The 24588-nt window shown below is 38.6% G+C and overlaps 1 long non-coding RNA gene across 7 annotated transcripts in view; it reads left to right on the top strand.

Annotated features, from left to right (window-relative positions):
- LOC120535499 overlaps positions 1–24588 on the top strand; it is a 51794-nt gene that overhangs the window by 24752 nt on the left and 2454 nt on the right. For 2 of the 7 annotated variants that reach the window (XR_005634912.1, XR_005634907.1), the window contains 3 exons: positions 13122–13270; positions 16968–17024; positions 23070–23770. This is a non-coding gene — a long non-coding RNA (uncharacterized LOC120535499). Of the gene's footprint in view, positions 1–13121; positions 13271–16967; positions 17025–18464; positions 18586–23069; positions 23771–24588 lie in introns of those variants that run through there. The other 5 variants (XR_005634911.1, XR_005634908.1, XR_005634910.1 and 2 more) reach the window with 5 other exon arrangements.

Below are 24588 nucleotides of genomic sequence, written 5' to 3'. Positions count from 1 at the left end.
TTAACTGGTTAGCAGGATAAGCTAACTATGCAAGATTTACAAAATGGAGTCAAATAGAGAACGGGAATCCCTACAAAAGAATATTGTCTTCCTAACATAATTTGAGGTTGTATGAAGTTAACAACAGTCGAATGGATTTCTTCAGATACAAACATTTACAATACCATTAGGGAGTCCATCCTTACAGAGACTGGCACAAAGATGGAAATAGCTCTAACCAGGATGGCAGCAGGTCTCACTAATTTAGAGTTGTTAGACAATGTAGGAATATATCTTAATCTATGGGAGTGTGATGTCTTATTAAAGGACCATTATACAAATTTCAGTGTCATATAACATACATAGATAGATAATATCTGAATATAATAAGGCTTGTGCTACTTTGTGAAAATACTTCTGGTTTCCACATTGTACTGAGTACACAGGGAGGCAGCAGTTTAAAATAAGATTGAATTAGAAGGTGGAATTTTATGTGTTGCAACTAGCCAAGGTTGTAACTGGAAGTATATGAATTAAGTAAGCAAAATGCCAAGATGTGAGACAAAATCAAAGATCAAGAAATTCTGCAAAAGAGTAACCAGAATATTTCACAAAGTCAAAGCAAAACTAAAACATAAATTAAAGCTGAAGAACAGAAAAGAATTTTTAACCAGAGAAGGCTCTTAATAATAATAACACAAGGGTTTTATTTTAGTTACCAAGAAACTTGGACAGTCAGGAAGTGTATGATGCTGATCTTAATACACTTGCAGTAATGATGTCATGTTTTGTACACTCCAGGTCAATCTGCCTAGCAATAGCCTGGCAACCCTGCATCAAGAACAGCAACAAATGTGGCATCTATAATAAAAAATATGGCAAGGTGACAATACATATTTCTTCAAAAACATTCTAAATCAGAAAAATAAGCAGAGTATTAAATTCATTGACCTCTAAAACCCACAAAATGATATATGCATTATTTGTAGAGACCATAGAAAAGTTGGAAATATATTGTAAAATAAAGTTAAAATCATGACACCCACACCTTTTCATGGTAGCAAGAATACTAAAAGCTTGACTTGCCCACTATCAGACTATTCAAATATGTAACTAGTGCATCACAATTTCCTAAGACAGAACTGTAGGCTGATTAATATGCATTATAACTAATGTTCTTCATCCTCTAATAATATTCAATAATAGAGACACTAATTTAAGGTTAAAATGAACATTCAATTTGCTTGTTCTGGTGAGTATCGTGGTTTCATACAATAAGTCTGACAGGTCGCTTCACTATATTCCCTAACAACAGCTCTTCCCTGGAAATTTACAGTTGTTCACATAACAGACAATATATAATATAGCATGTTACATAAACTGCTTCTGAACCAGGATTACTTCTTATTGGCTCATGTCCGATACACTTGCTGGATGACTGCACCTATTGGCAATATTCAGTAAATGTCCTTCTTCTTCTTCTTCTTTTGGCTGCCCCTGTTAGGGTTTGCCACAGCGGATCATCTTCTTCCATATCTTTCTGTCCTCTGCATCTTTTTCTGTTACACCCATCACCTGCATGTCTTCTCCCACCACATCCATAAACCTTCGCTTAGGCCTTTCTCTTTTCCTCTTCCCTGGCAGCTCTATCCTTAGCATCCTTCTCCCAGCATCTTCCCTGTACACATGTCCAAACTAACACAATCTTGCCTCTCTGACTTTGTCTCCCAACCGTCCAACTTGACCTGACCCTCTAATGTACTCATTTCTAATCCTGTCCATCCTCGTCACCCCCAATGCAAATCTTAGCATCTATAACTCTGCCACCTCCAGCTCTGTCTCTTGCTTTCTGGTCAGGGCCACTGTCTGCAACCCATATAACATAGCCGGTCTCACTACCATCCTGTAGACCTTCCCTTTCACTCTTGCTGATATCCTTCTGGCACAAATCAATCCTGACACTCTTCTCCACCCATTCCACCCTGCTTGCACTCTCCTTTTCACCTCTTTTCCACAATCCCCATTACTCTGACTAGTATTTAAAATCATCCACCTTCACCAACTCTACTCCTTGCATCCTCACCATTCCTCTGACTTCCCTCTCATTAACACACATGTATTCTGTCTTGTTCCTACTGATCTTCATTCCTCTCTTCTCTAGAGCATATCTCCACCTCTCCAGAGTCTCCTCAATCTGCTCACTACTATCGCTAAAGATCACAATATCATCAGCAAACATCATAGTCCATTAGGACTCCTGTCTAATCTCGTCTGTCAACCTGTCCATCACCATTGCAAATAAGAAAGGGCTCAGAGCCGATCCCTGATATAATCCCACCTACACCTTGAATGCATCCGTCACTCCTACCGCAGACCTCACCACTATCACACTTCCCTCATACATACCCTGAACAACTCTTACATACTTCTCTGCCACTCACGACTTCCTCATACAATACCACAGCTCCTCTTGAGGCACCCTGTCATATGCTTTCTCCAGGTCAACAAAGATGCAATGCAACTCCTTCTGGCCTTCTCTATACTTCTCCATCAACACCTTCAGAGCAAACATCGCATCTGTGGTGCTCTTTCTTGGCATGAAACCATACTGCTGCTTACAAACCATCACCTCACTTCTTAACCTAGCTTCCACTACTCTTTCCCATAACTTCATGCTGTGGCTCATTAATTTTATCCCCCTGTAGTTACAGTCCTGCACATCCCCCTTATTCTTAAATACTGGCACAACTACACCTTCTCCACTCCTCAGGCATCCTCTCACTTTCCAAGATTCCATTAAACAATCTGGTTTAAAACTCCACTGCCATCTCTCCTAAACACCTCTATCTGATACGTTGAACTTCTTGATTCACTATCTCCACATCATCCATCCTCTTCTCTCTCTCGTTCTCTTCATTCATAAGCCTTTCAAAGTACTCTTTCCATCTGCTCAACACACTTTCCTTGCTTGTGAGTACGTTTCCATCTTTATACTTTATTACCTTAACCTGCTGCACATCTTTCCCAGCTCGGTTCTTCCCATCTAGCTGATCGGAACAGGTCCTTTTCTCCCACTTTAGTGTCCAACCTCTCATACAACTCATCATATGCTTTTTCTTTATCCTTCGCTACCTCTCTCTTCACCTTGCACCTTATCTGCTTGTACTCTTGTCTACTTTCTGCATCTCTCTGACAATCCCGCTTCTTTTTTTACCATCATCTTCCTTTGTATATTCTCCTGTACTTCCCCATTCCACCACCAGGTTTCCTTTTCCTCTTTCCTCTGTCCAGATGTCACGCCAAACACCCTTCTTGCTGTCACCCTTACTACATTTGCTGTAGTTTCCCAACTATCTGGTAATTCTTCACTACCATCCAGTGCCTGTCTCACCTTCTCCCTAAAATCAACCTTGCAGTCTTCCTTTTTCAACTTCCGCAATTTGATCCTTGGCTCTGTCCTCACTCTTTTCCTCTTCTTGATCTCCAACGTCATCCTACAGACCACCATCCTATGCTGCTTAACTACACTTTCCCCTGCCACCACTTTGCAGTCTTCAATCTCCTTCAGATTAACTCTTCTGCATAGTATGTAATCTGCCTGTGTGCATCTTCCTCCACTCTTGTACATCACCCTATGTTCCTCCCTCTTCGTAAAATACGTATTCACCACAGCCATGTCCATCATTTTGGCAAAATCCACTTGTCTCCTCTGTTCCCTTCACCAACATGTCCATTGAAATCCGCTCCAATCACCACTTTCTGTCCCTTGGTTACACTGTTCATCACTTCATCCAACTCACTCCAAAAATCTTCTTTCTCATCCAGTGCACACCCAACTTGCGGGACATATGCACTAACAACATTCATCATTACACCTCCAATTTCCAGCTTTATAATCATTATTCTGTCTGACACTCTTTTCACTTCCAAAACACTTTGACATACTGTTCCTGCAGAATAACCCCTACTCCATTTCTCCGCCTATCCACACCATGATAGAATAATTTGAATTCACCTCTGATCCACCTGCCCTTACTCCCTTCCATTTAGTCTCTTGCATGCACAATATATCAGCCTTCCTTCTCTTCATCATATTGGCTAAGTCTCTCCCCTTACTAGTCATACTGCCAACATTCAAAGTTCCTACCCTCAGTTCCACTCTCTTTACTTTCCTCCTCTTGTCCTGCCTCCGGACACGTCTCCCCCCTCTTCTTCTCCTTCTTCTTATTCAGCCAACAGTAGCCCAATTTCCGCCAGCACCCTGTTGGCTAACAGTACTGGTGGCGGTCATTGTTAACCTGGGCCTCGACTGATCTGGCATGGAGATTAGTATTGTTGTCCACATATTGATTTGGCAATAAATGTCCTAACAACCTCAAATGTCTCCTCTTGACCCAGAGAAGCAACAGTTTTATCCTGTCATGTTGCTATTGTTGTAAAATGGTGACAAAAATATGGCAAAAGGGTCTAAGGCATACTAGAAGTTCCAAAAGTAGGCCACTATCCTCATCAGCCTGCCCAGCCATGGCCTTATCCTTATTAAGTTGTGTTTAACGTCATCATCATGATGACAGCATAAAATATCATCATTTTGAATAAAACACTCTCCAGTTTTGTGAATATACTAAAAGAAAGTTTGCAAGTCTTCTTTTGTATTTTCTGGTTTAGAGTTCTCCATGTCTTTCTACTATAACTAATCCTTTCCCTTTGGTTTTAGTTGTTTTTTATTTTCCCTGTGTAATGTGGTTCAAATTCATGTTTTATTTCTGTTTTTGATTCTGTTATTTATGTTAATGTTACTTTGTGCTGATTTTGTACATTATTCTTTGATTTTGTTTATATATGTAAGCTGCCTGTGTTATGTTTCATGTGTTTTGTGGGTGGTCCCCCTGTAGGTGAAGCAACCTGCCAATCACCAACAGGGACTGCCCACTGCCCTATAAATTTGGGTGGTATCCCACAGTGCCTTGCACTTGGGAGTGGTGCAGTAACTTGTGTTTTGCTGTGTTTATTGTGATTACAGATTTTTTGACTTTGTGCTCTGGTTTTGACCTCGCCTTTGAATTGAAATTATGGAATACTGTTCACCTGGGATTGCCTTGTTGTCAACTCATTTATGGTTTTTGTGCTCTTCAGAGGTTCCTAGTGAGACGGAGCATTTTTGTGATAAGAAATCTTTTTATTTATAAAGACTTATTACCATAATTACTAGCTGAGTTCTGACGGTGGTGTTCCTCTTTAGTGGGCATTTTTTGGAAGTCCTTTTGAAACTTATTGGGACTTATGTGCTTTGGGACTCCTTGTCCACTACATCTTGCGGTTTCTTGTGGATATCCCATTTACCTTACTTCCTCGTCCTCATCTCCTTATTTTTGCACATCTTACCATTTTACTATACTTTATATACATGGCAATAATCACTCTATGGACCTATATTTGCTAACATTAACAAATGTAAACCAAGTAAAGATCACCTCAAGCTTTTAAATAATGTAGTGAGTCAACATTTGTAGTAATAGGTGAAAACGATCACTACCCTACAAAAATTCACAGAATCCATAGAAAGACAAACAGCCAGGCATACTGTATCTTTGGACTGAATCTTGAACACAAATAAGTTTGCAAAGCTCTATCCTGGATGTTAACTATTACCCAAGGGCTGAAATAAATTAGGGAGAATTCCTTCTCCTATTGAAATAATGGGTGAAAAGATAGACTCAGTCAACCAACTCAAAGAATCTAGGAGAACATTTGTACTGGCATCTAAAGTTCTTATTTTATTAACAGCATTATTCAATATGAAAACAACCAGGTCTGATTATTAAGTGAATTAATTTATTTTGTATATGTTTTGTAGAGAAAAGCCAAGTAAAATGACACCTTTTATTGGATAACTCAAAAGATTACAATATGCAAGCTTTTGAGGCAACTCAGGCCGCTTCTTCAGGCAAGATGTAATACAGAAACTCATATGTATATGTATATGTTTTGTTAAATAATTCAAGTATATCATCAGCCATGAGTGAGGACATCAGAATCAATCTTGTGTACTCAGCATGTATCCCATACTAGTTAAAGATTAAGCCCTATTTCTGATCACATTCGTGCATGTATATTCTTAACATTAAATGTAATTGTGTTTTATTTTAATGCTTTGAGGAAATTATTTGTGAATTGTTTTTAAATAAACATAGCGATACTGTAGTTAATTCTCCTGTCTCACAGCTACAAGAACTTAAGTTCAGTTCTGGGTCTGGTCTCTGTATAAGGGAATTTTGCACATTTTGTGCATTTTCTCCAGATATTCTAATTTCCTCCCACATTCCGAAATAATGTATGTTAAGCTAACTGCCATCCCTAAATCATGCAGGCATGAATGAGTAGTTTGTGCATTCAATGGAGTGGTATCCCCTCCATAGGTTTCAGCTCATAACACACCAGGAATGGTTAATGTGGGGTTAGGAGCAAATGAATGATTTCAATTGAGTAATGGACTCTAGCCAGGATACTCCATGGTATTTTCAGTTACTGAGATACTGTGTAGCTGGCTGTCACAACAATATTTGCATGATTCTGAAATATGAAAAGTTTAACAGTGGTTTATGAAAGGTCAACATACAGATTTGCTGAGACACTTGCTGACAAAACAGTGACAAAGCAAGGAAGCAATTAGGTTTAAGCTCAAATCTGAAAATGACATTTGTAGAAAAATATAATGTAACAATTAAACACTTAACAGGACAAGCCAATTAACTTGAAATAAACATAGCAATAGGAATTCTGAGTAGACAAAGCAGGTTGACAGCTTGGCTTTCAGCTCCCCCTACTGTTTATTTTCATTTCAATTAATCAAAACATATCTTTTTAATAAATAAACTGACGCAAGTTTTGATTGTTTCTGTCCCTCCTTTGCCAAACTCATTTTGATACACTCATCAAAATACAGGATGTAATTATCAAATGCCACTTTTATTGTGGTTTATTTTAGAAAGTGATCATGTAATAATAATTTACTGGCAGACTTAATTGGACTAAATCTGTTGTTAGTTTTCTTCTTACATGAGAAATTAGCTCTGAAGACTATTCCTTCCTAAGAATATCATTTAACAGCCCGATTCCAAACTTTTTTTGTGCATAATGGGTCAATTTATGATTTATGACATTATGCAAAGAGACATTTTGGTTTTTAATCTATTGTTATTACCAGCAGATCAAATAAAATCATGACATGTATGGCACTGACATTTTCTTAGGGGCAGCAATCAACAATAGACATCATAAATGCATAGTAACTGGCTTGCTTTGACTTCAATGCATACATAGAAAAAAAGTGATGTTTAAATAGAACAGTAATCAAGTATGTCTAACACTCTGGCATGTACCACAGGAGAGAATGTAATAGGCAGATTTTTGAAATATTCAAAAAGTGTGTTAACATTATGTTCTTTTATAGAACTCAGTTTATAGTATTGATTATCTAACCATTGAGCAATCAAAATGTTTTCTGAACTTCATCTGGTAATTTCCGCAAGTATTGAAACTTATATGTTTATGGTCCAATTATGATCTACTAGCCACAGTAATAGAATAATTTTAAAATATTTGCCATCTCTTGCTCTACATTTACTTTCAGTGTGTTTCCTCTGTATTCATGTTAGTCTGACTCTGTCTTTACCGCCGGTCCCTTTCTCCAGCATGTTCCAATATATCCTGGTTCTCAGATTCTGTCATTTCTCACCTCCTGTCTGATGTTATACTTTCCGTCTTTAAAGGCTCTCAGCATGCACCTTTAATCCTTCTTGTGTTTTCTCACACTCACACATTCTCTTTTGTCACGTAACCATAGCTAAACTGACCAATCAAAACAATCCAAACTGACCAATCAGATTACTCGAGACTGGGCACACAGACCTTAGTGTTTTATTATATAGTAGATATAGGATATATTTCTTCATGCATTGCTTAGTCCTTTTCAAGGTCCCATAGGACAAGACTCCAGCATCAGCAGTGACATTGTTGCACATACAGTTCCATTAAAATTACATGGTCGTATTGTTGCTCCTGCAAGTCATTAATTAAATAAATACATTGCCTGAGATGCTTATTGAAATGTAAAAGGAGTGTTTCCAAGTTTGTTGCAGGAGAAAAATCTCTGCAGTCAAAGGAGCTCTCAGTCCATTATGCACCACTTGCATATAATAATTCACTAGTTTTAATTGGTGGAATGTTGATGGGGATATTGAGTTTATTATAAACCCTGCTGTGTACTACATGATCAACAATGAATACAGCAAAGTAAATCACTATTCACAAAAAACATCATGATTATGCTTATTCATGGGTTTGAGCAGTATGTTTTATTAATAACACGAAATTTTTAAATTTGCTTAATTCATTTTGAGTAATGCATTTGGCCAGATTACTAATGTATGTGTGACGTCTACATTGCTAAACACATATGAATCATGAACTGTAGAAGCATGGAAATTGGGAAATTTAATATATTTGAAATGTGATGATAGTATACATGAAAATAATGAGAAAATGCTGGAGGGACATGGTTAATAACAAAGAGATCAGAGAAGATAGGAACAGAAGAACAATGGTTGTGGCTAAGGTCAAAGTAATGAGCCTACGACATTTTGGGTATTTATGCAGAATGAATGGCAACATATTAATACAAACCATGATGTTTGGAAGAGCTGAGGGAGTAGGGAGAAGAGGACCACAAAAAAGAAGATGGTTAGATGATAATGAGATGGATTTAACATTCTAAGAGCAGAACCAATATAGGAAAGGAATATGGGCAACGAAGAAGACTCCCACTGATAGCCCCAATAATTCACACTGATTATGGGGTGCAATGATGATGATGATGATGATGATTGGGCCACAGTAGATTCAAGAAGCATCAGGTATAAAACAGGAACCAACCCTTGGTGGGCAGCAATCCATTACAGAGCTACTCATTCACACTCCTACTGGACATGTTTAGAGGTAGGAATTAACCTAACATGTATTTCTTTGAGATGCCATAGGATAAGAACAGCACTCAGAGTAAAAATCACATGGCGAGAAGAGTAGCATACAAACTCCACACAGATGAGCCTAAGCCATGATTTTAACATACCACTATGGAGGTATAAGACAACAGAAACTAACTGCTGTATCAAAATATAGCTGCTTCCATACTCATTTTAGAAAACTAAGTTTTATTGATATTCTTCATGAATAATGTCAATAAACAGAATGATTGATCATGCTTAGTTGTTTCTGTCTTCTAAGAACACTGATAATTTACAGAAAATTGCAAAATGTACAACAGGCACATAAGATCTATACATTTGGTTTTTCTGCATGTTTTGCATACATTTCCCAAAAATGTGAAAATATTGTATTTGGACATAAGGTAAGGCAACCCTTTTTTTTAGAGGGAGGTCAATGTAAGATAGAAAGTCTATAAATTCTCCTTGGAGTTCTGTTTTTTGTCATCCATCTGGATAGTTTCAACATGGTAGTTTATATGCTGTGGTTCTCTAGTAAAATCTTGCACAGATACTACTTCAGATAACAGGCACAAAAATATGCCCTTTAATCTCTCCAAGGTCTGGTAGTAAGAAAGGATGAAGCAAGTGAGCATGCAGCCATAACCCAGTCACAATCAGACTTATCTTACAGGGGTCAAGAAAGACAAATCAGACCTTCACAGAGTGTCGACTGGAAAAGGAGCAAAAACCAATTCCAACAGACCACCTAAGACAACTATGTCATGTGAAGATGCAAGACTATATTTAAAGGCAGCTCATTGGGGATTACTGTAAATAGAGTTATTACCTCTACCTGGTGCATTTATCATTATTACTTTTCTTTACAATCATTATCTGAATAACATTATCTGTTTGGTTTATATTTGGGCTTCAGACTTCAATTAGATTTTATTTTGTTTTGTTGTTTTCAGTATAGTAAGACAGTTTACAAATTTATATCCACATCATAATGTACCCGTGTCAGAAATTAGCACAAACAAAACTGTACTTTAAACCAGCTATGGCTAAATATAAAAAAGTGGTTTAAAGTCACAGCTCATTAAGCTTTTATGATTTTAACAAATTAACCCTAAAGACTTTGGATATATGAGGACAAAACCCTGACACAGTAGTTAGTTGTGTGGCCTCATTGTCTCCTGGGGTTCAAATCCTGGTTCATTCAGTGTCTTTGTGGAGTTTGCATGGCTTTCCTGTATCTGAATGTTTTTATTTTTGGGATATTCTAGTTTAACCCCAAAAAAGCAGGCAGGTTGACTTAAACGATAGCTCTAAAAAACCAATCTAATTTAAAGGATGAGTGTGAAGGTTTATGTGTGGTGCTTTCACAATGTTGGTTTGAGCTTGGCCCCAGTGCTGTACGGCACTGTGGCAGCATTGCAGGTGGGCTATGGCTGACCCTGGATGAAACCCTGCCTTTCCCACTGGGTCTCAGTCAATCCTGGAAGACCTCACTAACCCCCGCTCTGACAACTGTGATCAATTAACCATGCGGTGCTCACCTCATTTTTACAGTCTTGCTTGATTTGCTAGTGGGGACCACCCCACTACCCCTGCTTATACGATCATGCTAAATTCACGAAGGGGGATAAGCTCATGAACACACTGGCATGTGAAAAACTGGGTCGTGACACCACAAAGGTTGGGAAACATTACGGGACAGGCTTGTCCTTACTGTGTACCAGTACTGGCCTAAGCAGTTACAGTAACTGGATGGATGGTATATATGAATTCCAAAATACACCAAATTTCATGAACCAAATTTCATAAAAGTCAGGGTAATTGTTTCTTATTCTGAGCTCTTGCATTTCTTGTCCCGCACAAACTGTAATTAACAATGTTATATACACATCATTGCTATTTCCTTACTATTTTCAATTTGCGTCTGATTATTCTAATTATCATTGTTATTTTGCTGCAGTGGACATGTTGTCATCCCTCATGGTCTGCAGATTGGCCTACGTCTAAATGACATCACATAAAAGGAAGGCGAAACAAGCAAGGAGAATAATGGCACCAGAACACACTCATTTGAAGGCACATAGGTTATATCTACACTACTACGTTTTCACTTATAAACAAAGACATTAGTCTACTTTTTTCCCTTTCATCTACTCCACCCCATCATTTTTAACCCAGAAGACTTTTAAACAAAATACTCTCCAGAGTCATATATATCTAAAAATTTTGACTCAACGCTGCAGTGTGAATGAGTGAAGATGAAGAGTTTTGAAAATGCAGACTCTAATCACTCTCTGATTTGTTCGTCCTTCTAATGTAATCCTTCCCTGATTGGATCCTGCTTATTAGGTTTGCTTAGCCACTTTGCCTGCCTTGTATGCTGTGGAACATGGCTCGGACACAGACAGGCAGACATCATTTTAAATCACCCAACACACATTTATTTACAATCTCTATTATTTATGGTGCACACACAACCCCAAAGTCCAGGCCTCACAATGCCTTTACCTCTTCAGGTCTGCCTCCACTCCTTTCCACCAAGACTTCGTCTTCTACACTCCTGACTCCAGCCATCGAATGGAGGGAGGCAGCCCCTTTTATCCACACCCGGACATGCTCCAGGTGCCTCCCAATTAGCTTCCGCTGGCACTCCCCAGTGTGGCGGAAGTACCGGCTGCATACCCGGAAGCACTCCGGGTGTCCCTGGTCTTCTTTCCACCCAGCACTTCCGGATGTGGCGGAAGTGCTGAGGGCCAGGGCTCCTCAGGCATTGGGGTGCCCCCTGGTGGTGACCCTATAGTCCTTATAGGGTTGAACTTCTAAGCTCTGTTCCCATGGTCCCCAAAGCCATCAGGGCGGTCGCCCCCTCTTGGTCTGGAGGAGACGTAAGCCCTCCTCCGGTCCTTCTGGGCATTCCGGCTGGGTACCACTTGCCACAAGGCATGCGTTACTCTAAATAAAAATTCTTCCTCATTTTCAATGCAAAGAAAAATAATATTTTTTTTGATTTTCCAATTCAACATTGCTGTTCTCCATGTGTAAATGCAAGCTGCCGATGAATGTCTAGCTCGAAGAACACTTATTCTTCCTGCTTCTGTCAAGTGTCCAGTTTAGGTGAGTGGCTACATTGTATGTATTTTCAGTCGTCTTTGTGTGAGGGGAGAGATAATTTAAATAATGAAGTGAAAATACTAGTGCGGATGTGGATCATTGTCATTTTAGAAATAGTTTATGAATGAGAACATAGTGTGTCTGCGGTGGGTTGGCACCCTGCCCTGGATTGGTTCCTGCCTTGTGCCCTGTGTTAGCTGGGATTGGCTCCAGCAGACCCCCGTGACCCTGTATTCGGATTCAGCGGATTAGAAAATGGATGGATGGATGGACATAGTGTGTATGTAGCTTAAGAATTTTAATCTAGGGGAGCCTTAGGGAGAAAAGCATCAATGACAAGCAGGTAAATTTACATTGATATTTTATTGGGGTCCAACAATGAAAAAGAGCAATTAAATAAATGAGAAAGTGTCAACAAAATGCAGGGAGTTATACACAAGCAAACTGAAAACACTAAAAGCAGTCACAACCTATCCCAAAAAAGACAGTTAAAATATCGAGAAACCAGGGAAACCAAAAGTAAAGGGTGAAGAGCTAGTAGCCAAACCCTTTAGGTAACTGCTGTCTGGTTAATGGACTCAGTAATAAATGAAGATTGGCAGGACCAGAGATTAACCTCACATGGAAAGTGAGGCTAAGGGTGGACAGAATCCTGACACTAATGGTCCCAGGAGGACATTTTTTGCTTTTAATTTTAATGTTTTAATGTTTTATTGTGGAAGTTGTCTTTCGCAAAATTTTTTTTTTATCTTTTGACATTTTTGTTACATGACTTATGAAGAACTTCAATTAATCAGACAATAGAGGATCTTTGAACATCTAATTTTTTTTTAATATATTATTGTTCCGATTCAGTATGAAAGTTAAAGTATCTTTTAACAAGTTAAAATACATTCTAAATAATTAATCCTCTATGTCCCTTTTATCTTTCCTGATTTTATACATTAAGAATGAAAGCTGATCACTCACTTTCTCTTTGTTTTCTCTAAAACTCCCTTTAACTCTGGTCTCTCTTCTTCCCTCCAGTAGAACCTCTGCCTAGACTCAGCCATGTCCAATTTACATCTGACCATGAGACGGTGAAGAACCCTTTCTCTGTGTTTGCTGATGGGCAGCCAATATATATCCTTGGGGAAAACCTTCTTTTGCCTCCATAACATCCTGAATTGTTCAAGGTATACATTTAATGAGATTCAGGAAACACTCCATTTGATTTCGAACTATGCAGAAACAAAAGTAGTTCCTGAAAGTTTTTGGTCACAGATTCATGCTAACAATTTCCAATTGCACCTTCTTTCAGGGGCATTCTTTTGGCTTGAGATCTGGGTGCGATAATGACTGTTAGGGAACGCTCAAGTCATTGTCCCATTCATGGAGACAGCCTGAGATGATGCATGCTTTGTGACAGTGTGCATTGTTCTATTGAAAGTATCCATTTAAACTTTGATACATTTTGTCTATAAAAGGATACACATGGTCAGCAAAGATGGTTAGGTATGCTTTGGTATTGAAATGATGCTCATTTGGTATTTAAAAGCCTAATGTGGGCCTAGAAAAAACTTCCCCTAACTATTACACTACCATCATTAGCTTATACCATTAAAGCAAGGCAGGATGGATCCATTGGTTTATAATGTTTATACCAAATTCTGACATAACGATCAGAGATTATCAAACCAAAGGACATTTTTCTAATCTGTTTTGTCCATTTTTTGGTGTTAAGTGCCAACTGTAGCCTCATCATCTAGTTATCATCTAGTATTTGCATTAACACATGCCCCTATGCACACTACTATTGTAAAGAACTGTTGTTTTTGGATTGTCTTTTAGCTTGAATGAGTCCGGCAATTCTCATCAAGTGTTTTGTTTATCACACTGTGTGGTCTGTAAGTATGTTGTCACCAACAATTATACCATCATCAAAGTACCTTAGATCACATGTCTTGCTCATTCTACTGTGTGCTTGAACAATAGTTAAACCTGTTCTTTGTGTCTGAATGCTAAATTCAGGGCCTTCCATAATGTTTGGGACAAAGACATTTTTCCTTGATTTACTCCACTTCTCCACAGTTTAAAATTACAAATCAAACAATTCAGACATGATTAAAGTGCACATTGCAGATGTGCATTTAACAGTATTGGCATACATTTCGATCACACCACATAGGAATGACAACACATTTTTTTTTATGATTCCCCCATTTCAGGGTAACATAATGTTTGGGACATAGCAATGGTGGTATATTAAACCAGTCATATTTAGCAATTTTTTGCATATTCATAGTCAGCAAATCATAGTCATCTCCGGGTGCTACACTGTAAGTATTTTCTCTGGAGATGATCTGCCAAGCATCTAATGCAGTCATCTTCAGCTTCTGTTTGGAAGGCATGCTCAAGTAGATTTAAATTGGGTGACTGGCTTGGCCAATTGAGAATTTTCCATTTTTTAGCTTTGAAAAACACCCATGGTCACCTTAGCAGTATGTTTGGGATCCTTAGCAGTATGTCTGGGATCAATATCTTGTTGTAGGATGAAGCACCATTTAATGCGTTTGGAGGTATTTACTGGAACTTGAGCAGATCAGATGTTTCTATTTTATACACCTCAGACTTCATTGTGCCACTGCCCTCAGCAGTTCCATCATCAATAAAGATAAGTGTGTCAGTACCTTTGGCAGCCATACCTCCCCAAGCTACAACACCCCCACCATCATGTTTAACAGATGAGGTGGTATGCTTTGGATTTTAAGCAGTCCCTTTTCGTCTCCACATGTTGCTTTTGCCATCAATCTTATACAGGTTCATCTTTGTCTTGTCTGTCCACAAGATCTTTTTCTAGAGTTCTGCAGGCTCTTTTAAGTACTTTTTCTCAAACAGTAATATGGCCATTCTGTTTTTGTGGTGGCCCTAGTAGTTTGCATCTTGCAGTGTGGCCTTTGTATTTCTGTTCATGAAGTCTTCTGCTTAGAAGTCTCTGATACATTCACATCTTCTACCTGAAGACTATTTTTTGCTCTGCTGGACAGGCTTTTGGGTCTTTATTTTACCATGATGAGGATTCTTCTGTCATAAGCAGTGGAGGTCTTCCTTGGCCCTTTGCAGTTGATTTAGGTGATCCTAAAGTTTTACTGATGTCTCTTTTGGTTTTATTCTTGTTTTTCAGCCTCATAATGGCTACTTTGACTTTCATTGACACAGCTCTTGTCCTCATGTTGAACAATGGTAACTGCAGACTCCAAAGGAAGTCTGTAGGTAGAAGCAAACGATATATCTTATGCCTGCACTCATGAAGCAAAGAAACACACCTGAGTAATCACAAATACCCGTAACACCAATTGTCCCAAACATTATGATGCCCTGAAATGGGAGACCAAGTTTAAAAAGTATTGTGATTTCTATGTGGTATATGCAAATACCCTTAAATTAAAGTCCACAATGTGCCCTTTAATCACGTCTGAATGGTTTGATTTGTAATTTTAAAACTGTAGAGCAGAAGAATAAGTCATGGAAAAATGGATCTTTGTCCCAAGCATTATATAGGGCACTGTATATTGATTTGCAGACATGATGGGCTATTTACCTGTTATGATTTGGATTCATTTAAAACTTTTTCTAGCCTTTGTGGGAATTTCATTTCCATTATTTATGTCAATTTTTTACATTTTCTTAATATGCTGATAGTGATTTTCTGGCTTATGTATAGTATCAGAAGCATTGTGTAATTGATTTTATTGTCTTTTGACCCTGCCATTTTGTTTTTCCAATAGGTGATGACATTTTGTTTGCATTTGTATCCAGTTGCTAGCCTGTTGTCTACACTGTGATGCATGATGTTGTCAAGGAAATGGTATAATGGGCAGTGCGGGGCACTTTCCAGTTGTTCAAATTACTAGCTTGTAACAAAGAATTTTCAGTGTTTAGCAGTGGTTAGTCTAATTTTTGGTTTTGAAGTTTTTTTTTTTTTTTTTTTTACCACAGGTTGGTTAGCATTTTGGGCTTAAGTTCTTGATAATTTTTGATTGTTTTTTTTCCCAAAGTTTAGATTTGCCCATTTTCTATACCTTTTCTGTCTCCACCATCTGCCAATCTGGTTATTGGCAGAAAAGTAATGAGTAGTCACAACTGTACTGATTTGAAAAAGACCAAACATGCAAGTGGACTAAAGGAGACTAGACTCTTAGAATTTTAAAAATTGTACCAGGAAATAGAAAAGTGCTATTAGGGGACAGAAAGAAAAGTGACAAAACAGAACTGCAAGGCAAGAAAGTAGAAAGTACACTCACTTAAAGGATTATTAGGAACACCATACTAATATGGTGTTTGACCCCCTTTCGCCTTCAGAACTGCCTTAATTCTACGTGGCATTGATTCAACAAGGTGCTGAAAGCATTCTTTAGAAATGTTTGCCCATATTGATAGGATAGCATCTTGCAGTTGATGGAGATTTGTGGGATGCACATCCAGGGCAAGAAGCTCCCGTTCCACCACATCCCAAAGATGCTCTATTGGGTTGAGATCTGGTGACTGTGGGGGCCATTTTAGTACAGTAAACTCATTGTCATGTTCAAGAAACCTATTTGAAATGATTCGAGCTTTGTGACATGGTGCATTATCCTGCTGGAAGTAGCCATCAGAGGATGGGTACATGGTGGTCATGAAGGGATGGATATGGTCAGAAACAATGCTCAGGTAGCCTGTGGCATTTAAACGATGCCCATTTGGCACTAAGGGGGATAAAGTGTGCCAAGAAAACATCCCCCACACCATTACACCACCACCACCAGCCTGCACAGTGGTAACAAGTCATGATGAATCCATGTTCTCATTCTGTTTACGGCAAATTCTGACTCTACCATTTGAATATCTCAACAGAAATCGAGACTCATCAGACCAGGCAACATTTTTCCAGTCTTCAACTGTCCAATTTTGGTGAGCTCATGCAAATTTTAGCCTCTTTTTCCTATTCGTAGTGGAGATGAGTGGTACCCGGTGGGGTCTTCTGCTGTTGTAGCCCATCCGCCTCAAGGTTGTGCGTGTTGTGGCTTCACAAATGCTTTGCTGCATACCTCGGTTGTAACGAGTGGTTATTTCAGTCAAAGTTGCTCTTCTATCAGCTTGAATCAGTCGGCCCATTCTCCTCTGACCTCTAGCATCAACAAAGCATTTTCGCCCACAGGACTGCCACATACTGGATGTTTTTCCCTTTTCACACGATTCTTTGTAAACCCTAGAAATGGTTGTGCGTGAAAATCCCAGTAACTGAGCAGATTGTGAAATACTCAGACCGGCCCGTCTGGCACCAACAACCATGCCACGCTCAAAATTGCTTAAATCACCTTTCTTTCCCATTCTGACATTCAGTTTGGAGTTCAGGTGATTGTCTTGACCAGGACCACACCCCTAAATGCATTGAAGCAACTGCCATGTGATTGGTTGATTAGATAATTGCATTAATGAGAAATTGAACAGGTGTTCCTATAATCCTTTAAAAGCCGCAAAATCCTAACATTAATGCTGGTTCAATTTCCCTTAATTCACACTGTAGTAAAGTTTGTTTTATTTCAGAAGAGATCCAATACTAGGACACTGGCTACATCGTTACATCATCTTTTATAGGCACAGAATTAAGACAATGCATGTTGTGATCTCTGCATTGTGGCAACAGCAACAGGCAGAGAAATCACAAACTAAACGTCCTCGTCCATGCACAGATACTACAAAATGGTAGGAATCAAAATTGTTGCCATAATAATATCAGTGTCATAACATAAAAAATATTGCACAAAAATAGATACAAAAAATATCCCAAAATTATAATGAAAATACTCCTAGGAAGCTATAAAAATTTACCAATTATAAAACTAATTAGTAATTAAAAAAATGATTTTAATAGTGCAAGATAATTTTCTTCTGACCCCCAAAAAACATTCACTGCCATTTTTTCTAATGTATTTATAATAATCAGTCCTTATTTTGAATATTTCCTGTGAAAGAAAACACTATTACAGAATACTTTCCTAAAGGCAATAGTGAAAAATAAATAAAATACTTTGATATACACAGTATGGTTAAAAAAAATTGCAACTGGTGAAAGTTGTAGGGCTTTTACAGAGCTGTTGCCACAAAGCAGAATATGTTTTTACCATCTGTGCCAAGTTAAGGTTTTTTAGGTCAAAGTCAATATGTACAAAACTTCAGCTATTTTTTAGGGAATATATAAAGCACAAAATAATAAATTTGAGAACCAAATTGTCACGTTCTTCAGGAAATTTACAAGAATGAGGCAGAAAATCTGAAAATAATTTATATTAGTAAGCAGGGCCACTTGTTATGTGCTGACTTGACTTTATAATTTTGTGTGCTTTTCAGCTAAAGAACATTTTGACAGAGGCAGCAATTTTGAGGATGGAACGGTTTCAGCACAAATCAGTGTGACACACAATGAGTCACTCGGCGGCTTTCTGTTATGTTTTTGAGGCAAAAGTCTTATGTGAGCACTTCATCTGAAATTATACTTTAATCTCTATATTTTTTTGACATTACACTGGATGTAAAAGACAATGCTTTTAACATCAATATCATCATTTCTTCTTTTTCCTTGTTTAGTTCATCCAAAAGTGTTTTCTTGCCATGTTCATAATTCTTCAGTGCTTTCAGAACTTTCTGGGGCTTTAATAAACTGATGCATAGATACAGTAGTATTTGTACCAAAAAGAAACTTAGCTTTTAAAGAAGCTCATCTAATATAATATATTATAACAATAATAATAACAACCCCCTTGAAACACACACAAGATCTGCAATAGAAGAAGAAGAAAAAGAAGCAAAAAAAAGGCTGTGACTTGGCCAATGATAAAAGAGCAGTCACAGTGAGGTATATTGGTATAGTTATGAAGAAGTTCCAATGGTGCTTTTTGACATACGTCTGCTGAATAATTTGTTAGCCAAGAGTCTCAATGTTTTAGTTCATGATAGTCATCAGTTTTGTCTCCACTACTGTTTTCAGTTGGTTGAGAGTGCATTTCATAACTGAGCCTGCTTTTTTAATCAGTATATTGCTTCTGTGGTCCTCTCTTGAAGTTATATTACCAACCCAGTGCAGAATATCGCAGTAGCCATCACAGAGTTATAGAACATGTAAAAAAAACACAACCTCCTAAGAAAAAAAAAGACTTTATTGTTTCTGCCCTTCTGTGATAAACTCAGGGTGTCAGTGAGCCTCAAACCCCAACATGAACACACTTGTACAGACTCCTTTCTCCCTACCACACTACCCTCCTCCACTCAAGCGTTGCTCCACTACCTTCCAGCTCCTTCTCGCTTGAATAAGGGAGTGTGTCCCATTTATTACTGACCCAGGAGTACTTCCGGTACCATGGCGACTGCCCGATGAAAGCATGGAAGTCCATAATAAGGAGTTTGTCACCCTGCAGCACCCTCTCATGGCACCCAGTAACCCCAATAAGGGCTGATCTGCCGGACTACATATTCCGGCATGCCCTGCTGGCTTCTTACTGTGCACCGACCTCCGGGGCTGCTGCCATCTAGCATGTTGGGGGAATAAAAAGCCTCCAGCAACTTCTTCTCTTTTTAATGGGCTGTCTGTCCACCCTTTCTGGTCCTTCCTTCCAGGTCTGCTTCCTCTCCTGGCCGAGATGCCCGTCCAGCCTGTTTGGCATCTACACAGTCCAACTTGTCATTGATGTGGACACACAAGTACTTGGAGCAGTGTACTACTTCTACATCCACTCCCTCAGAAGTCACTGGGTGTAGAGAATGTTTGGTGTTGTGAAAATCAATAACCATTTACTTGGTATTGCTGATGTTAAGCTGCAGACATTTTTTTTGTACCAAGAAACAAAGTTCTCCACCCAACTCCTATACTCTGTCTAATCTCCCTTATCAATACACCACATAATTGCAGAATCATCTGAGAGTTTCTGCATGTGACTTAACCTGGTGTTATATTTATAGTCAGAGGTGTACAAAGTAAAGAAAAAAGGAGACTGGACTGTTCCTTGTGGTGCTCCATTGTTTCTAATATCTTCATCAGAGTCCTTGAGCTATGCAAACTTTGGTCTGCTGGGCAGATAGTCCATTGCGCAGGACCCTATATGCTCATCTACCTGCAGATCCCTGAGATTACCTCCAAATGTGAATAAGCCTTGTGGAGCAGATAGATAATTGCATCGGCCACTCCACTCTTTGTCCAACAGGCAAACTGTACTTGGGCCAAGTGGCCTTTCACAAAAGGATCATACAGTCCAAGGCCAGCCTGTCAAAGATCATCATGATCAGTGATCTATGACAAATAAGCAGTGAGCAGCTCCTTAAAGCCACAAGTTACTTACAGTTACTGAATGCAATCTTCACTCTTGTTGAAGAGTGTCTTCCTTCTGCATATTTGTGAAGCCTGGAAAATTTGTGTTGATGGCATTAATTGTGTTTGTCAGTGTGGCATTTTGGAATGATAGTGTGACAAAGAAGGAAGCCTTGGTTTACTGAACTGCATGCATTGCTAATTGTGCCATCCAACATGTAAAAGGCCTCAGTGTGTCACTTTTAATTTTATGCTGTTACAGTCTGGGGACCACTTGTGGTTGACAAGTATCAGTCAAGTGGGCTGCCTTTACATTTAACTAAGTGATGTTTAAGTCACTCATATACTTTAGCTGTTATGTTCTTAAATTATTAAAACTATTAAACACACTTATTATCATCCATCCATTATCCAACCCACTATATCCTACCTACAGGGTCATGTAGGTCTGCTGGAACCAATCCCATCCAACACAGGGCGCAAGTCAGGAAACAAAGCCTGGGCAGGGCGCCAGCCCACCGCAGGGCCACCTATTTCTCACTTACTATATATAAAACTCTCCCTTATTGATATACTGTATATCGTAATGAAAATATCGTATTAACGAACCACATTATTCATCATACCTTAAAAGGCATTGCAGTTTCTTGTTTTATTTCTTTGAATTCTTGTATAAAAACAGGGAAAGAGCAGAACTGAAAATTATGGAGGAGGAGGTTAGGAGCACAGCGGATACAGTGCTTTGCCGCACCCACCACATTACAAACCATCTGAGGATCCCAGATTTGGACCCAAGTGAGGCCATGCAATGGGTGACACCTCAGCACCACACTAGTTCAGACGGAATGAAACCAATGTCAGTTTTTTTATGGTGGCTGGAGTGCCAATTCTGCCACCAACACCTAGGTTTTTCTCTGCAGGTTGGAAGGCCTACAATCAGGGCTGGATGCAGATTAACGTCATACCCAGGACAGAGCAATTGCAGGTTAAGGGGCTTGCTCAAGGACCCAACAAAGCAGAGTCCTTCATTAATTTTGATGTAATTCTTGTTTTACTAAAAACTGGTTTCCTCCCAGGATTCTGAACTCCTATTGCTATGGCCATGGAGAGGAACTGTAAAACAACAAATTACTGTATGAGTGCTCCATCCAGCTTTGTACATGATGATAGCCATTTCTTCTCCTACTCCGTTCCACTTCTGCACAACAACAACACTTATTTATATAACACGTTTTCATACAAATGATGTAGCTCATTACTGATGGTCGCAGCTCTAGTTGTCAATGCGCTAAATAGGCTGCACAATAAGAAATCAACATGTTTCTTTGCAAAAAACAATGTTAGGGTTACACATAAAAGGGAATATAATTATTTACCCAGTAATGCCACCAATATTTGTTTATTAAGAAAAATGAGAAACAGCACCAAACAAAGAGAAACTACAACGCTTCTTTATGGTCAGTAAGGGAACTGCATACCTTCTCAGCACTGTATAAAATAAATAGTTAAAGGTGACTGCTACAATTTACTTAATTAGCTTTCTAAATAAAATTTAGTTGAGTTTTCATAAATACCTAATGGTTATAACAGTGAGCTGTCTGTTCTCTTCTAGAGGAGGATTAGTTCTTCATAGTCAAAGGAGGGACAGCACAATGAAGTTGTGATTGTCAATTACTCTCCGTGAATTGAAAAAGTGGCATGCAAAAGTATTTGATCCCCTTGAATGTCATTATAATTTTCTGCAAGACAAAAGATGTGTACACATATTTATCCATTCAGTATTTTTAATGTGAACTCTTATGCTGTAACAACACATTTCCAAAGTCAAAATAAATTATTTCTTGCAGGGGGTGCTCCAGCTTCCCCAAACATAAAATAAACAGTTGCAGACAAAAGTCCAGCAACACACAGGCTTTTATTTTGTTGTGGTAAACTCTTCCCAATCATTTCCCACATAGCAATGCAAAGTACAAAAGCACAGCACTACAAGCACAAAGCCGCTCACAGCACTTTGTCTTCTTCGTCTCTGTCTTTCTCTGCCTCCACTCAGCCTCCAGCAAACACTGTCTACTCCCTCCCGACTCTGGCTCCTGAAGCACTTACAGCTGGCTGCTTTTATGTAATACCCGGGAGTACTTCGTAAGCTCGTAAGCTTGGTGGAAGCACTTCTGGGTAAGGTGGGAGCCCAGCAAAGCAGGGATCTAAACTCCCTGCTGCACCCCACTGGCAGCCCCTCCAGCACCCAACAGGACTGAGCCACCAAACTGCAAGTTTTACTGTGCCCTATGGGAAACTGGGGTGCTGTAGCAACCTGGGGTGGGCTGCCATCTAGCAATCTAAGGGAGATAATGCCCCTGAGCACACTTTCTCCCCAGGTCCTTCCATCACATAGGTGTCCTAGCCGGGTAAGGGTGCAGGCCTTCTGCCACACCATGTGCATTTTTTATTAATTTATGTATCAATGAAAATTACAAAGTGCAGACTTCCAAAGTTATTTGTTAGGATAGTTTAATCAATTCAAAACATTTGCTGTAAATAAATATCAGATTTCAACAGGTGTCTTTAACTTTCTCTGATATTGTTAAGATAAATATTATTGTTAACTTTTATTATTTTAGTCAAGCTGTTCATGTATTCTTTTCTTTAAATTTCAGAACGGGAACCAGTCCTAAATGGAACACCAGGCCATTGAAAGATACAGAGAGACTATTACAGATGCCAATTACTGCAACATAATGTCAAAATATTTAAGATGCAAGAGAAAACTGGCGTACTGGGAGAAAAATGATGGAGATCCTGAAAATGTGTGAACTTCACACAGGCAAAAATCAGACTGGGAATCTAATCGAGGTCCATTAAGTCACCATAGCAATCCATAGTTGTGTTTATTTGAAAAAAAGTATGACTCTTGAGGGAATACTCCATCCAAAAATGGTATTTTTTTAATATATTACTTACTCCATGTAGCTTATAGCAATGCCCAAGAAAAAAATTATAATCTCATGTTTTCATGCAAAAAGTTTATTGACAGGGTTTCTTAAGCTATTTTTGTTGCGACCCAATTTTGTCCTTTTCATTGTTTTAGAGACACATTCCTTGTTGAATGGGATGGAGGGATTGAAGACCAAATTGGAGCAATGTCGATTGCTTAACCCAATTTGAAAACTGTCTGTGACCCATCATAATTAAATCCAACAGTAATTCGCAACCCTACTCCGGCAACATGCAACCCCAAATCCTGGTTTATGATATAACAGGACAGCAATGGTGACCAACAACAAATGACATGAACAACATCCAAAAGCACAGTATTATGGGAATGAATTTCCTGTTTATAATGTCTGCTGAGTTTTCTGTAAGTAACCATTTAATCACATTTAAGCAAAAAATACATGGGTTTTGCATGTTTTGTTCATACAACTGGATAACTGACTTGTGGATTATGAAACACCAGTAACGTGAGTTTTCTTTTCTCCATGGATGTTTTTCACATTGTTTGCTATTATACAGCATTGATCATAAATGGGTTCTGTTATATCTTAAACTGTTTTGTCTCTGTTCTGCATGAAAACATGAGATTAAAACTTTTTCTTGGCCGTCATTACAAATGACATTGGAAAATAACATTTTTGTTTGGGTGGAGCATTCCTTTAAACTTACGCTTAATGGATTTCCACCCCAAACATTATTTAAATAATGTTTGCATATAATACTTCATTTGCATACTTTTTGCTGGCACTTATAATACTTTACCAAAACAGATGTCTAGTTTATATACCAACATTTTTTACTTTATCCTTTTGAAAGGTTCTTAATGTGCTGTTCACATTTCTCTTAATGTGTAAAGACTGTGTCAGCTATCATTTCTGTAACATGACTCTTTAAACATAGTCATTTTCACTCAAGCCATTTCCCTGGCTTATGACAGTGTTGCTGTTGAAGGAGTTCATTCATTCATGTAAAAACTCTGAATTGGCGGTACATGTGCACCTCAGCACAAATGAAAAAATGTTAATTGGAAAGATTGGTTGCTTGCTTGAAAGAGAACTAGAAAGTTGCTTATCTGAACAAAAAGGAGGTGGACCCAAGATGAAAATATGGCAGAGTTGTGGGATAAAAATGGACTTTGTGTAAAAGGTGGGCAGTTATCTGTCAGAGTCCAGACTATACTGG

This window comes from Polypterus senegalus, chromosome 9 (genome assembly GCF_016835505.1).
Source record: "Polypterus senegalus isolate Bchr_013 chromosome 9, ASM1683550v1, whole genome shotgun sequence".
In the NCBI taxonomy this organism is placed as follows: Eukaryota; Metazoa; Chordata; class Cladistia; order Polypteriformes; family Polypteridae; genus Polypterus; species Polypterus senegalus.
This window is presented reverse-complemented; position numbering and strand designations above follow the sequence as displayed.